This window comes from Prosopis cineraria, unplaced genomic scaffold, assembly GCF_029017545.1.
Source record: "Prosopis cineraria cultivar Desert tree isolate PC_DT_omini unplaced genomic scaffold, ASM2901754v1 PC6, whole genome shotgun sequence".
Taxonomy (NCBI): Eukaryota; Viridiplantae; Streptophyta; class Magnoliopsida; order Fabales; family Fabaceae; genus Prosopis; species Prosopis cineraria.
The window spans coordinates 10,332,879-10,347,697 of record NW_026555337.1 but is presented as its reverse complement, the minus strand read 5'-3'; the positions used below and the strand labels follow the sequence as shown (position 1 = coordinate 10,347,697).

General features: G+C 29.8%; 1 pseudogene; it reads right to left on the bottom strand.

The window, feature by feature from the left end:
- Nucleotides 1-497: 497 nt before the first annotated feature.
- On the bottom strand, nt 498-11,511 carry LOC129312790 (probable LRR receptor-like serine/threonine-protein kinase At1g53440; annotated as a pseudogene).
- Between the last annotated feature and the right edge of the window lie 3,308 nt (nt 11,512-14,819).

Here is a 14,819-nt window from a genome sequence, read left to right as displayed (position 1 = left end):
ATTAATTTTTTTTAAGTTTTTATTTCTCTCATGTAGTGCACAGAAAAAAGTAAGTGGTTTTTTAAATCAATTTTAATGGAATTTTCATTTTAAAATCTATATTTAATTTATTTCAAAACCAAAAAAATCTTTAGCTTTTGTCTAAATTTTATTTTTTATTTAAATATTTTCTATAAACGTTCATATTTAAGTCTAATTTTTGAAAGACTCTAATCTTCAATTCTCTTCAAGCTAACCAATATAACTAAAACTGCTTATTCCTATTTTATATCTTTATGCATGGTTAATCCTTGGTTATTTGAACATTTCATCTAATTTGTTCTCAAAACTTGCAACTTTGTATAATGCTTCTATTATCCATCACCAGAGAAAACTAAGCATGTAGGTATGAATTTAGCAATTGGCATCAAGAAATTCAATAAAAGAGATATATATATATATATATATAACAAGCCTGAGTTGCATAAAATATTATATATTGTACTTAAACTGCAAAATGAGCAATCACAACAATAACAAGTCTTATATCTACTAGGCGGGATCAACTACATGAATTGTATGACACTATAGCAATTCCATGCAAATTTTCTAACCTACAATATGATCAAGCCACACATAGTAGGGACCATGAAGAAACTTATTTGATGAAGAGAAATCTTTATTACATGGAAGATAAACAAAGGAATCAATCCATTCAACCATCCATTGCTTCAACTCTTTCCTCCACACTTTCATGTGAGATTGTGGAAGAATAATTAAAGGCTTGGCTATGGCTATCTTGTGATAGCATCTCAAAGGCCTTGAATCTTACATTTTGGTGACCCTCATGGCGGGTGATTATAGGTGCTTCGATCGGTGATTTTCCTTCAAGCATGATAACCACAGAGGACATGAGTGGTCTGAGAGTTGGAGATGGGTTAGTACATAAAAGTGTCACTCCCAGCATTCTCATGGCTTCTTGTGAGGAGTAATTTGAACCAAGACTTGGATCCACCAATTCAAGAAGGTTTCCTTGCTCTTGAAGAACATAGGCCTTCAATTACATGAAAGTATGTATTCATTAAAAGTTCAATCAAACCATGAATTTATAAATTAAAGATGTATCATTTTTTTTTCTTTACTAGAAAAAGAGACAATGATGTCAGTAGAATTATTAGGAAAATAGTTATTCATCCTGACAAAATTCAGTAGAGCATTTAGAATGAGGGACTATATATAGGAAAAAAAATTATACTTGAAAGACTAACAATATCATAGATGAATTACAAATATTCAGAAAAAATGATAAATTTATTTAATATTAAAAATGTTTTTTTAGTTATTATGAGTATACATATTAATTTGGTTTTGGTCTTATAGAAATGGTTGAACACTATGATAGAAAATTGAAAAGAGACAAAGCTTTTGTATATATTGAGCACCAAAGATGCTAAGTGTAGGAATGTAACTAACCCAATCAAGAAGATAAACAAATTCCTCTTTTGGCCTATAACTTGTATTGCTTTTTCCACTAGCAATCTCTAAAGCAACAACTCCAAAACTATAAACATCTGCTTTGTCAGTCAAGTATCCTCGCATTGCATATTCAGGAGCCATATAACCACTAATAATAAAACATGTAATGTTAACAGCTAGTTAGATCAAGTGATAAAATGAGTAACGTGCAAGAAAAGTCTAAAGAGAAAAAACCTATTGATATAGGGACTCTTTATGTTTTCTATTTTTAAAAATAAAAAAAATTGTTTGGTTAAGTGTTTTGGATTTTAATGTTTTCAAAATTATTCTCACTTTTTGTGTTTTTAAGAACAAACAAATGGAAACAACTTAGAGCTGTTTTCATTTTCTTTTTTATTTTTAAAGCACATTATATTTGACAATTGTAAATAATCTTTAACAATGACTAGCTATTATTAAAGGTCATCATTGTTAAACATTGTCAACCACCACTATTAGTCTTTTTTAATTTTAAAATTATTTTTAAATTAATATAATTAAACATATTTTCATTTTTTTATTTTGGAAAACAATTTTTAAAACTTTGTTTACAAAATTAGTTTTTTTTTAAAGAGAACAATACCAAACAAGCCTTTATACTATACCAAATTTGAGAATTGATATAGTGGAAAGGTGCAATAGAATACTAACATTGTTCCTGCTATTCTTGTGCTAATATGAGTATTATCTTCTTCATCAAGCTTGGCTAAGCCAAAGTCTGAGATCTTGGCATTCAAATCCTTATCAAGCAAGACATTTGTTGCCTTGATATCCCTATGTACGATTTTTAACCTTGATTCCTCGTGAAGATAAGTTAATCCTCTTGCTATCCCGACACATATTTTCATTCTTGTAGGCCAATCCAAATGTAGCTTTTGCCCTTCATCACCTAACATTAATATCAATTACATCTTAATTCCAAAAGAACGAGAGTGAAGAAAACTTCTAAAATCTATTTCATTTGTTATCTTTTTCATATAATATACATACTATATATGGTAATCTTTTATTGTGGAGAATCCAAATTCTTACCAAAAAGTGCCCTAGCAAGACAGTTGTTCTCCATGTACTCATATATAAGCAACAATTGGTTTCCTTCAACGCAACAGCCATAAAGCTTGACAAGGTTTGGATGTTGCAAAGCAGATATAGTTCCAATTTCATTAACAAATTCACGATTCCCTTGCTTTGATTTGGATGAAAGTTGCTTTATAGCTATTACAGCACCATCTGATAATACACCCTGCAATTCAGTCAATTGTTTAGTCTTGGTTAAATATATAAATATGATAAGTCAAAAATTATTTACCTTGTACACTGGTCCGAAACCTCCTTCACCAATCTTATTTTCTAGGGCAAAGTTATTAGTGGCATCTTGGATTTGCTTTAAAGAGAAATAACCCGTTTTTAGATTTAGGAGTTCTGCATCAAAGAGATATACAAATATAAAAGAAAAATTGATCCATTATTGAAATCGCAGATCAAAACAAGCATGATCAAAATGTCTTTTCAACTATATTATACTAAAGGATCAACTAATATAATAGCTTTATTATTTTAGATTTTGATCTTACGTTTGTCATCTGACTCTTTGCCGCCTAGGAAACCCATCTTTCGTAGGACAAATAATACTAGTACGAGGAACACACATGATCCAACCACAATTCCAGCAATGGCTCTATAAGAAAGCCCAACTTTGAAGTCTACATGACAAAGCATTAATGCATATGATTAATATCAAAATCAAAAGGGTCATCATGCACTTAGCTCAAATATGAGAATTGACTAACTTGGGGTGACTGAGATTGCAGATATGAGAGGTCCATGTACATCGTCAAGATCAAAAGGAATAGTTGTAGTTCCTTTCCCAGCCCAGTATAAATGGATCTCTAAGGTGTTATCATTCACATCAATGTCAAATTGCTTGACAATGCTCTGAGCAACACCACCAGCTTCCTTGATAATGTTGAAATCACGCAAATATTTCTTCCCCTGTCAAGATTTATGCATAAAAGTTTTAGCATTTTAGAACTTCTGTTAACAAAGACATGAAAGCATGATGAAGCATTATGTAGTAGCAATCCTTTTGGAATTAATATTTATAATCAGGGACAAAGAGAGGTTATGATATGGATCTTGTTTAATTAGCCACATGTATAGCCATCCATTGAAGAGATGTGTAAACTTACATGTATGGTAGTGACTGGTGATAATGAGACTTACTTGAATTGAAACATCAAAGATGCGCCTTCCAAAGCTGGTGAAATTATGATCATTAGAAAACACGATCTCAGAAAAGTACAACTTGACTTTGTAATTTCCATTAAGCATGCAAAGGCCATGGTACTTCAGTGACAATGGGGAAAGGCGAGCTGTTTGGTACAAGTCTGAGTTTGGACCAATAATGTTTAAAGAAGATGGGTTTGTTGTTATGTAATTAGCACCATCTATTGCATATAAGTCATCAATATAATAATATCTTCCGAGGTACAATCCTGTGCTACTATAAGCCCATTTACCATTATAACTACCGAAAAAGGATGCGATACCCCCTGGAGCCATGTCACTGTCGTATTTATTCCCATCATATTCTATTTCTGGTCCTCCACAATTTATGAACAATGAATGATCTGCATATTTATAGGATGATGATGAGGAACTTTAGATCATGGTCTGTTCCCTTGTGAGAACACACACACACACACACACACAGAGACACACACACACACACACACACACACACACACACAGATATATACCATCACATGACATTGACATTTTAGTTTAAACACTCACACTTGGGTTCTCCTCCACAAGGAAGGCCCCTTTCCAGGCAAGTATATCTGCAGCAAGATGAACAAGAGTTACAATAAATGAATGAAAAGTGTCGTAGAATAATAATTGAAACGTAAGGGATAGCTGCAAGCATATATAAATCTTACGAGGTGTTTGCGGATTCCTGGCACGACGAAGCCAAGTTTCTGTGCGTGACAAAAATAGTAGCTTATTGTTGCATAATTAATAATGCCTTTAAGAAACAAAATTAAACAAGTATAGAGCCAGAGAGGAGCTTACATTTTAGTGAACTGATAACAGGTAGACGCAGATGCCTCTGAAAAATTGTTGTAAGATAGATCACTGCAAGTGCAAGAGAAAGGCAAAGTGGATTACTTACAAATGATGATAGATTTAAGGGCTAAAGAAGTGATTTATGAAAATTAATTAATTTCAATATAAATAGTAAGGATTAAATGCCAAATCAACCCTTAAGTTACAGGCCCAAGAGTCAAGGACCTTAAATTTATTTTTAGTTGATGCTATTTTTTTCTTTAATTTTTGAAAATGGAGGAATACTTCACCATTAACAAAAGTTAATTTTGATTGTTAGTTGATAAGAAAAAGATAGAAAAGGACAAACAAAAATTAAGAAAATTTTATTGGTCAATTTTTTTTTTGAAATTTTTGAGATTATTTTCCAGCTAATTAACAATCAGTGCTTTTGTTAACAGTAAGGGTTAGATTGTACTGTTTTTAAGAGTTAAAAGAAAATATTTTATAAAAAAATGAGTTTAAGATCTTGAACACTCCTAAACTTATAATTTAGAAGTCAATTTGCTCTTTCACCCAAACAGTAATGAGAAAGAAATTTAAAACGCATGCACTTACCGATATTTATCTTTGGTTTCTTGTATCCATTCAGGAATTTTTCCACTCAAGGAATTTTCAGTAAGAAACCTGCATGCATGATTAATAAAGATCAATTAAAAAAGTGTAATTAAATTTCATGAAAATTGAGTTACATGCTTACGTAGAACGCTCCCTTACATGTACTGTAGGGAGGTCAAGTCGCTCATGTTTTTCGGGATTTCACCTGTCAACTTGTTGAAGCTCAAATCTCTGCAGTTAATACAAATATTGCTTCATAAAAATAACTGAAGAATGAAAAAGAAAATAATAGTAATAGTAATATATAAGTAATCATGTCTAAATTTGGAATTATGTTCTCAATTGAGGATTCTGGATTGGCAATGTATGAGGATAAAGCAACTTACAGAGTTTCTAAGCTTTCAAATTTACCAATGTAATTTGGAATGGAGTCATGGATGGAGCAGTTTCTCAACACCCTGAGAGCAAAACACAGTATGAAATAATAAATTAAACTTCGTTAAAAATAGCTCATTTGTAATATACAGATCGATTTTCACGTGGCAGAAAATGTTTCTCAACTTACAAATATTTCAAGGATGTTAAATTCTCCAGATTAGGAAATTTCATTGTCGTTGGTACATGCAATTCAGATATCATCCTGAATTAGAAACAACACAAAAAGCATCATAAATTAAGAGGTTTAAAGAAGAACACCTCCCCAAAAGAAGAGGCTTGTGATTTTAAAATTTAAGTGTCGTCTCCCTTTTCTATGAGAAAAGGATTACGGATAAAAATTTTAAGAAAATAAATGTCATGGCAAGCTGACGACTTACAAAGGAAAAAGCACTTACAAATGAGTCAAATTTTTTAACTGGGATAGGGTTGTAGGAATTGGGCCTTCCATAGATGTTCCTTGCAAATACCTTGCCCGAAAAATATAAATGGTAGTCAAAACGGTAAATTAGAAAAAAAAAAAAAAAGGAAATACTCAAAAAGCCCAGTCCATATAGATTTTTTTTTAATTTTCATGTGGACTAATTTAATTGCTAGAATAAAAATTACTCTCTTCGTTCTAAATTATAAGACATTTTTATTTATTAGCATCCCAAAATATAAAATATTTTGAAAAAGTTAAGGTTTTATTAAATAGATTTATTCTAATATTACCCTTTCTCTCTCTATTTAATAATTAATTAGGTGACTATTTTTGAAAGTTTATATTTTTATTTTAAAAAATTAAGGTTATTAAGTGTATTCAATGACATTTATTAGTATGTGATATTTTGTTCAAAAATATCTTATAATTTAAAACCGATCAAGAGTATTTCATTTGTTCACTAACTTGCTCTAACATATATAGTATCTCATCACTTCAATTTTCTTTCTTATTTTCGCTCCACTCCCACTACTATTGATCATTTAACCATTTGTTCAAGTTTCAATTAATTTTCATGAAATTAAGAATAAAATTTCACTAAAGTAATACTCCCTCTATCCCTACTTATAAAACATTTTTGGGAGAAATTAAATGTCCTAAAATATAAGACACTTTGACAAAAATAATATTTCAATAATGATACTTTTTCAATATTATAATTTTCATATATTCTCTCTCTTTAATATTATTTCATAAATGAAATATCAAATGAAAGGTATTTTTAAAAGTTTATACTATTGTTTTAGAAAAGTAATTAAAGTTATAAAGTGTATTTAATGAACTTTATTGATATATAATATTCTGTCTAAAAATATCTCATGAGTTGAGATAGATGAAGTATCTCTTTTCAAAAAGAAGAAAAAAAATCATGATAATTAAAGAGTAGATTGCACTCACAAATATTTAAGATTGGTCCAATTCCCAATAAAATTGGGTAATTTTCCTGCTATATTGCTCCCATCTAATGCACTACAAAAATTAATGTTAGGAGATAAATTTAAGGATTTAAAAGAGATGAAAAAACATGGAACTTATCAAAGGATTGTATGACTCACAATGCTACTAGTTCTGTCAAATTGCAAAAACTTTCAGGTATCTTTCCTGACAAATCATTTCCAGCAAGAATCCTGCAAATTTATAAGTAGAAAACACATCCAAAAGCAATGTGAAAAGTGAAAACCTATATGTTGGATTTGGATTAAATGAATGATCTAAGTTCACCTATTCAATGAGTGTCTCAATCATGCATATTAGCTATTAGATTTCATCAATAATTAAAAATTATCAAGATATATCTTTTGCCAAAAACTCAAAATAACCATCATGATCAAATCACTTCTCACATATGTCATCCCCTTCAAAAATTTGAAATCTAGAACAAAATTTCTTACATGATACCATGTGAAACACTCATTGATGCGATACGTAGTTACAATGCAAGTAAAATAAAAGTCATCATTGTTACATAACATATACTTACAATCTGCCTAAATGCTTCAATTTTCCGAGACTAGGAGGGAGAGCTCCTTCTAACAGATTATCTTGCAACACTCTGAAGAAAGCAACAACACCATAAAACCATTTCTCAATTTAGAAACTCATCAAAGCATATTTATTTGCACTTACAGCTCCTCCAAAGTTGTAATATTGCCAATTTCCCTTGGGATTGAACCACTGATTTGATTACCTTTACAGTATCTGAAACACGCGTTTAAGAGATGAATATATAATGCATTCAGTCAAAATGTTTAAGATTGTTTTGATATGGTTCATACATTTTGATAAGCACTTACAATTTAACAAGAGAGAGTCTAGCAAAGCTCCTTGGGATGGATCCACCCAGATAATTGTAAGACAAGTCACTACGACATATCAAAGTTAGGTTTCAAAACATCAATTTCTCAGGTGTACACACATACATTATGCATATATAACCCAATAACAGAAGTATTGATTTACACTTACAGCTCCTTCAAAGTTGTAATATCACCAATTTCCTTTGGAATCGGACCAGAGATTTGATTATCAGGGAGGTGTCTGAAGTGCAATTTTAATTAGGGATTTGATTATCAGGGTGGTATCTGAAGTGCAATTTTAATTAAGAAACGAATATATAATGCATTTAGTGAAATAATTCAAGATCGTATAGGTGCATGCATGCAAAACATGTTTAAAAATTATCCAAAGCTTGGAAATGGGGGAGGAGAGAAATAGGCTAAGATAGTAAAAGGACGTCATTTCTTAACTTAAACTTGAATTTATATGGGTTCTCATCCTTTATTTTATATTAGTTATTAAGCTTAATTTTATCCGATATGGGATTTTCCACATCAATTTAAGTTTACTCACATTTGAATAATTTAATAATTTTAATTGCTGGCTTTCAATGAAACAAGAGGGAGTCTAGCAAAGCTCCTTGGGATGGATCCATTCAGATAGTTGTAAGCCAAGTTAGTTACAATCTAACTAACCTATCTGTTAACAAGACTTGTGTTAGTTAATTACAATCCAACTAAGATAAAAAGAAAATAATTTCTACATAAAATATTCTTACAAATAAATCAACTGCTTCAAATTTCCGAGACTAGAAGGAAGAGGTCCTTCTAAGCGATTAGATTCCAAAGCTCTGCAAAAATTAGCAAAACGATAAAGCCATTAGTTCTCAATAGAGCACCAAATTCCAAATCATTTGGTACATAAAATATTCTTACAATTTTCTCAACTCTTTCAAATTTCCAATACTTGAAGGAACAGTTCCTTCTAATTGATTAGCGGACAACACTCTGCAGAAAGAAAAGCAAAACCAGAAAACCAATATAATACAAGTTACGTTACATCGATCAAAATTACGTTTCAGATTTTAAACAATGTCAAATTCTCAAGCATATACATATATATTTAAAAAAAAAAATCACTCACAGTTCTTGCAGATGGGTAAGATTCCCAAACTCACTTGGTAAAACTCCATGTAGATTGGCAGACGTCATTGTGCTGTCATAATATTAAAAAGCTTATCAATAAAATGTTTACAAAAAGCGGAAATTTAAAATAAAATTTGGTTATAATGTGTTTGAATAATAATTTTATCGTGATGGCAAGACCTCATAATTAATATTGTAGTCATATATCCCAATGTCATATATCAACTAGTTGTAAATAAAGAACGGAACATACACAAAATAATAAAGAAAAAAAGGGGTGCCACAAGTGCATGCAGTTTGTGAATTTTTTGTATAAATTGAAGAGTTTTATTGTATGTTTGATCCATTGGTGTGAGGTCCAATTCTTAGAATATATGTGTCACATTCATTAACTCAACCAATGAATTGAAAATATGTAATTTTGAGGTAAGTCCTGCAAATTAACTCAAGTATTTTAATAGAAAAATAAACCTAATATATACCTTATTGTATAAAGTTTAATATGGTGTTAAAGCTTGGCCCCAAAGAAAATAGAGAGAATTATATACAGGTCTCACACAATGAAATTAATTACTACAAGGTCCATTAATAATTTAATAGCTTTAGTTCAGTTGTTAATAGATCTTGTAGTAATTAATTTTTGGATTTCAACATAATTCTCCCGAAAAAATATGGTGTTAAAGCCACCCAATCTAGGATGTGAAAAAAATAGAAAAGGAAGGAAAAAAAATGAAAAATTAAGATTGTAGACCTGAAAAGAAGAATAAGCCCAAAAAAAAAAAAGAAAGAAAAGAAGGGATAAGTGAATGAATGAAAGACAAAAGAAGAATAAGCCCAGAAAAAAAAAGAAAGGAAAAGTGAATGAATGAAAGACAAAAGAAAAAAAAATAGTAGGAGGAATTTTAGAATATATTAAAAAGTTTCACATTGATTCACTAAAAAATTAATTGAAGATATATAACATTAGGGTAAGTCCTATCAAATTTATTTGAGTCATTTTGATTAAAAAAAAATATAATATATACCTTATTTCATAAAGTTAAACACCAATGTTTACCCCAAGTTAGATGTCTCTTGATGCGATGCAATGATGCCAAATCAAAATCGACAATGAAAATCTTCCAAAAAAAAGGGATTAAATAATTTATAACTTGTCCACTGAACCCAAGATTCATGCTCATCCCCTTTCTTGATATATATCTCCTCACTTGGGGGTGAATTTTATGATCACAGCAAAAAAAAAAAAAAAAATTCCAGACTATAGTATAAAAACTTGAATAGTATATTTACATACATATTTGTAACATGGCAAACTTTTCCACTTTCGAAACTGCAATTGCATAAAATATTATCATTGTCACTCGATGTTGCACTAGTACTCATATTTAAGCCAGCTCCATCTATACAAGAACGTTGGGTCACCTTCCAATTCAAGTTCTTTATCTTCGATGATATTGCTTGTAGAACTTTCACTGCATCAAACAAAAATCACTTTTTTGTTTTGTTTTACCATTCATCATCAAGTATAATAAGAACCTCATAGTATGTGTGTGTATTTTTTATGTTCAGAAACATCTGTAAACCTAGCTTATTCATTATGCAATGTCAAAGTAAAATGAAATAACTTAATTTTGTGAATGAGATGAAGTTTTTAATATATTTTTAAATTTTAAATTAAAGGAGTAAATTGAAACTTTGTATAAAATTAAAGGACTAAGTATATTAATGCCTTACATTTTAATGACAATTATAATTGATAATAAATAAAAAAATAGAAAAAGATTAAAAATCAATATATAGTTTTCAACATCTGTTTAATTAGTTCACTTCTTGGAGAGAAAATGAAGGACCAAGTTTTGGAATTTACAGCAATTACTTGTTTTCGGATGCTTGTTCATTAGAGCAATCAAAAGGAAAAAGGGAGAACAAAATTCCGGTAAAGGAAAAACGGAAAAATTTTTCTAAACAGAAATCAAAATCTTTTGAAACGAGATAAAATTTCAAAGTTGTTTGGATTTGAATTTCTCTCAAAAATCCCATTTCAGAAGTCCATCTAAAGCTACTTGAATTGTGTTTTCACCTAATCAAAAAAAATTAGGAGCTTTTATACAACTTTCAATTTATCAAACTAATTTTTGATAAAAAAATATATTCAAACAAAAATATCATTATGATAATAATTGAATTTTACCAAATGAATTTTAGATAAATTAATTTTTAGTTAACAAAAAACCAAACAGACACTAAATATTAAGAAGTAAGAAACATGAATGTAAAGAAATAACAATAAACCTTCATCTTTTGGTATGAGTTGAGCATTGGATCCATAGTTCATGAAAGCGCTCAAAGTGAAGCATCCACATAGGAAAAGATAGCAAAGTTTAGAGATCGGAATAGCAAACTCCATTTTATGAGAATAACTTTGGTTGGATTGTTTTTGAGAGGCTGTGAAGGAAGAAGGAGGAGGAGTAGAATCACACAATAAAAGAAAACGCAAGAGAAAGAGTTCAAGGATGTGGCAATGGACAATAGAGGGAAGGGGGGGGGGGTTAGTCAAGATTTTTACAAGTCTTCTACTTTAGGGACGAAGAAAAAGAAGCTTTTGGCCCAAAAAGAAATAAAAAGCTTTGATAGTGTATGCTTCATTCTTGATGTGACTTCTTCAGTGAAAAATTAATTTTAATTTTTGAATATTTGGTATATCAATTATCAATGTATATAATATACACACATATATAAGTTGAGTTTCTATCCATTTATTATATAACTATAGTGAGTTGCAATGTCATAAAAATCTAAACCGGTCCAAGCAATAGTTTGATAGTTCAATGTTCAGATCATCATACTAGTGAGAGATTGGTTATCATTAAATTAATGTATCTTTTTAACTTTATGTATTGAACTAATATGAATATAAAAATGAGTACACACGGGTATGAAATGACTGTCAAGGGTTTTTTATTATTATTTCAATGTATAAAAGTGAAATATTTATCACATGTCAAGGAAAAAATCATGAACCAACTGAAATAGACATGAATAATAGAGGTTTTTGTCATTTAAATAAGTGGTTGGAGATTTGAATATTAATTTTTATATTATAATAATTTTTACTGTGAGGGGTCTGCTCATTATTCTAGATATCTCAAATAAGTACGAGGATACCCGGCCGTAGGGAGGGGGGAAAAAGCTATTTTGTCCTACAAGCGTGGGATGTTGTTTTCTTTCTTTGTTTTTTTTTTTTGGCCAACGTGGGATTTGTTTTCATTCTCCAATTTTTTCACGAACTTCAAATTAAACACTACTATAAAATAAAGTTTATGGGAATATCTACATTAGAACGTTTTTATATAAAAACATTTTACAATTAAGAGGTGAAATACACTAGAGCGTTTCCAACAGAAGACGCTCCACTATATTTGGGGTGTGTGTGTTTGTGTATCTTTTAGTGTTTTCTTCATAGATCATCACTCATCATCTGTATATGATTCCTAAGAATGGCTTCATATTGTCCAGTGCTAATAAAATAAAAGCGAAATATAGGACCTTCTCGGCCTTGTCATTTGCATGTTTACAAAAATCTCAAAGAATAATGAAATTTTTAGCCCTTTAAATTTGTTTCAGTTATTAATTTGATTTTTTAAGTTTAATTTTTATCGATTTAGTCTTTTATTTTTTTTTAAATTATCATACAATTCCTTTAAATTTTAAAATATAAATTGACTCTCAATAAATAATTTAATGTATAAAATATATTAATGACTTGACATGCATATGTATTTAAATCAGAACAAAGTGACTTTCAAATTAGTTCAAATTTTATCAATATAATCATTTACACTATGTTTTGTTCTATTATTTTTTAAAATTTTAGAGTATGGTTTTTAACCTAAATAATTATATTTTTTTCATTAATCAGTATGGCTACCATCAATATTCTGTTATCTGTGTTAGTAAATTTTAACAATGTAATCTCTTTTTCAAACAATAAAGAACAAACCAATAATCAAAATAAACTTAAGGGATTAACTTGATAAAAATTAAATTTGAGAGACTAAATTGATAACTGAAACAAAATTAAGGAACTAAAAATTGCATTATCCAAAATAAAAAATTGCACTTTTGAACAAAGGGAAAGATATTCATTGAAATAAAACTCAGTCAAAATCATTAATATTACAATGAGCCCTCAAATAATTCAAATAAACTTTCTAGATTTTCTCTCAAGTTCTTATTCCCGACTCCAAATAATTCCACCAGCAAGATGCCAAATAACAGCAAAGTTTGTTTTCCCCACAGCTTTAAGAGAGATTCTCTTAGAAAGCCTGATCATCATCTAATCATGAAGGAATAAAGGTTGAGGTAATTATTTCAAAAGCACCAATTGTTATGAATTTCATATGAAATGTGATTTACAAGTAAACTAGAATTGCCATGCTTGATCTGTCTTTCATACTTCATACAAGAAAGAAAATGAAACCCTTACTATAATCTGGATGGCCAATATTATATTTTGTAGTAAGAGGCTTAGATCTTTTCATGTTAAAGAGAATGATATTGTTTCAATGATGAGCATCCGCCTTATACCCTAGTAACATGTAAGTTTTTCTATCACAGATCATGGTTTCGATCTCACCTGTAATCTCCGGCCATTAATTAGTGTCTGCACTCTAATTAAAAATGAAAAATTACATGCTTCTCTCTTGTTGAATAAATATGGACTTTTTTAATTTGCCAAAGCCTTTTTATGAGAGGTCATCTTTTTATTAATACTTCATAAAGTTAATTAAAAACAAAACATATAAGGACTACGACAATTGGTGGAAAAAGACAAAAGTAGATACCAACAAGCGCTTGGTTTAACTAGCATTGTATATAATCTTAATTAGAAATCTCAAATTCAAGTCCTAAAATTACAGCATTATTTGATGATGAAGTTTTCACCTAAAAGATTTTGACCTAACTCAATCGAGATTAGTTGACACTTTAATTTTGGACATCAAATAATTTACTTAAAAAGAAAAAAGACGAGTCAATGAGGAGAAAGTGGTGACAGGCAATCGTGCTGACCGGCACTAAGAAAGCTATTGCTTTCCAAAAGGGGTTCGTATTGTGGGGATTCAAAATTTTTAATGCATAATTTTTAATTTTTAAATCTAGAAAATTTATTTAAAAAAATAATAATTAGAACATCATTTTTATTTAGATTTAGATTTTATATTTCTCAAAAGTAAAAAAAAATTAAGAAAAGAATCCTGAAAATGAAATAACGTGAAATCTGAAGTGGTCCAATATTTATAATTTAAATGATCCCAAGTTCATGATAAAAAGCATATGCTCATGAATCATGAATCAAGCTTCGTGATAAGAAGGCTTTGTGATCTTTATTCCTTTAATTTACTTTTTCAAGGCTTTATCATCTCTTGTCTAGTTGGTCAAAATATAAAAATGAAAAAAATGAAAAAACATTAATAGTGCAATGATTAAATTAAAATATATTATATATGTGAGTAAATTGCTGTATATCCATCAAGTGGCATCACGGATTCAATCCGTTAACTAGCTGGTTTTGGTCAGTGAAGTTATGACCAGAAGGCCAACCATTCATTTTTTCATTTACACTCTCTTGTATGATTTCAGACAACTATCAAGATCATTTACGTGATCCTTCGTGCAGAGAGAGAGAGAGAGAGAGAGAGAGAGAGAGAGAGAGAGAGAGAGAGAGAGAGAGAGAGAGAGAGAGAGATTTTAACTACCAAATAAATCATTATTTTGACCCCACACAGTAAATCACCTGAGTTCAGAGACTCCTTCCCGAC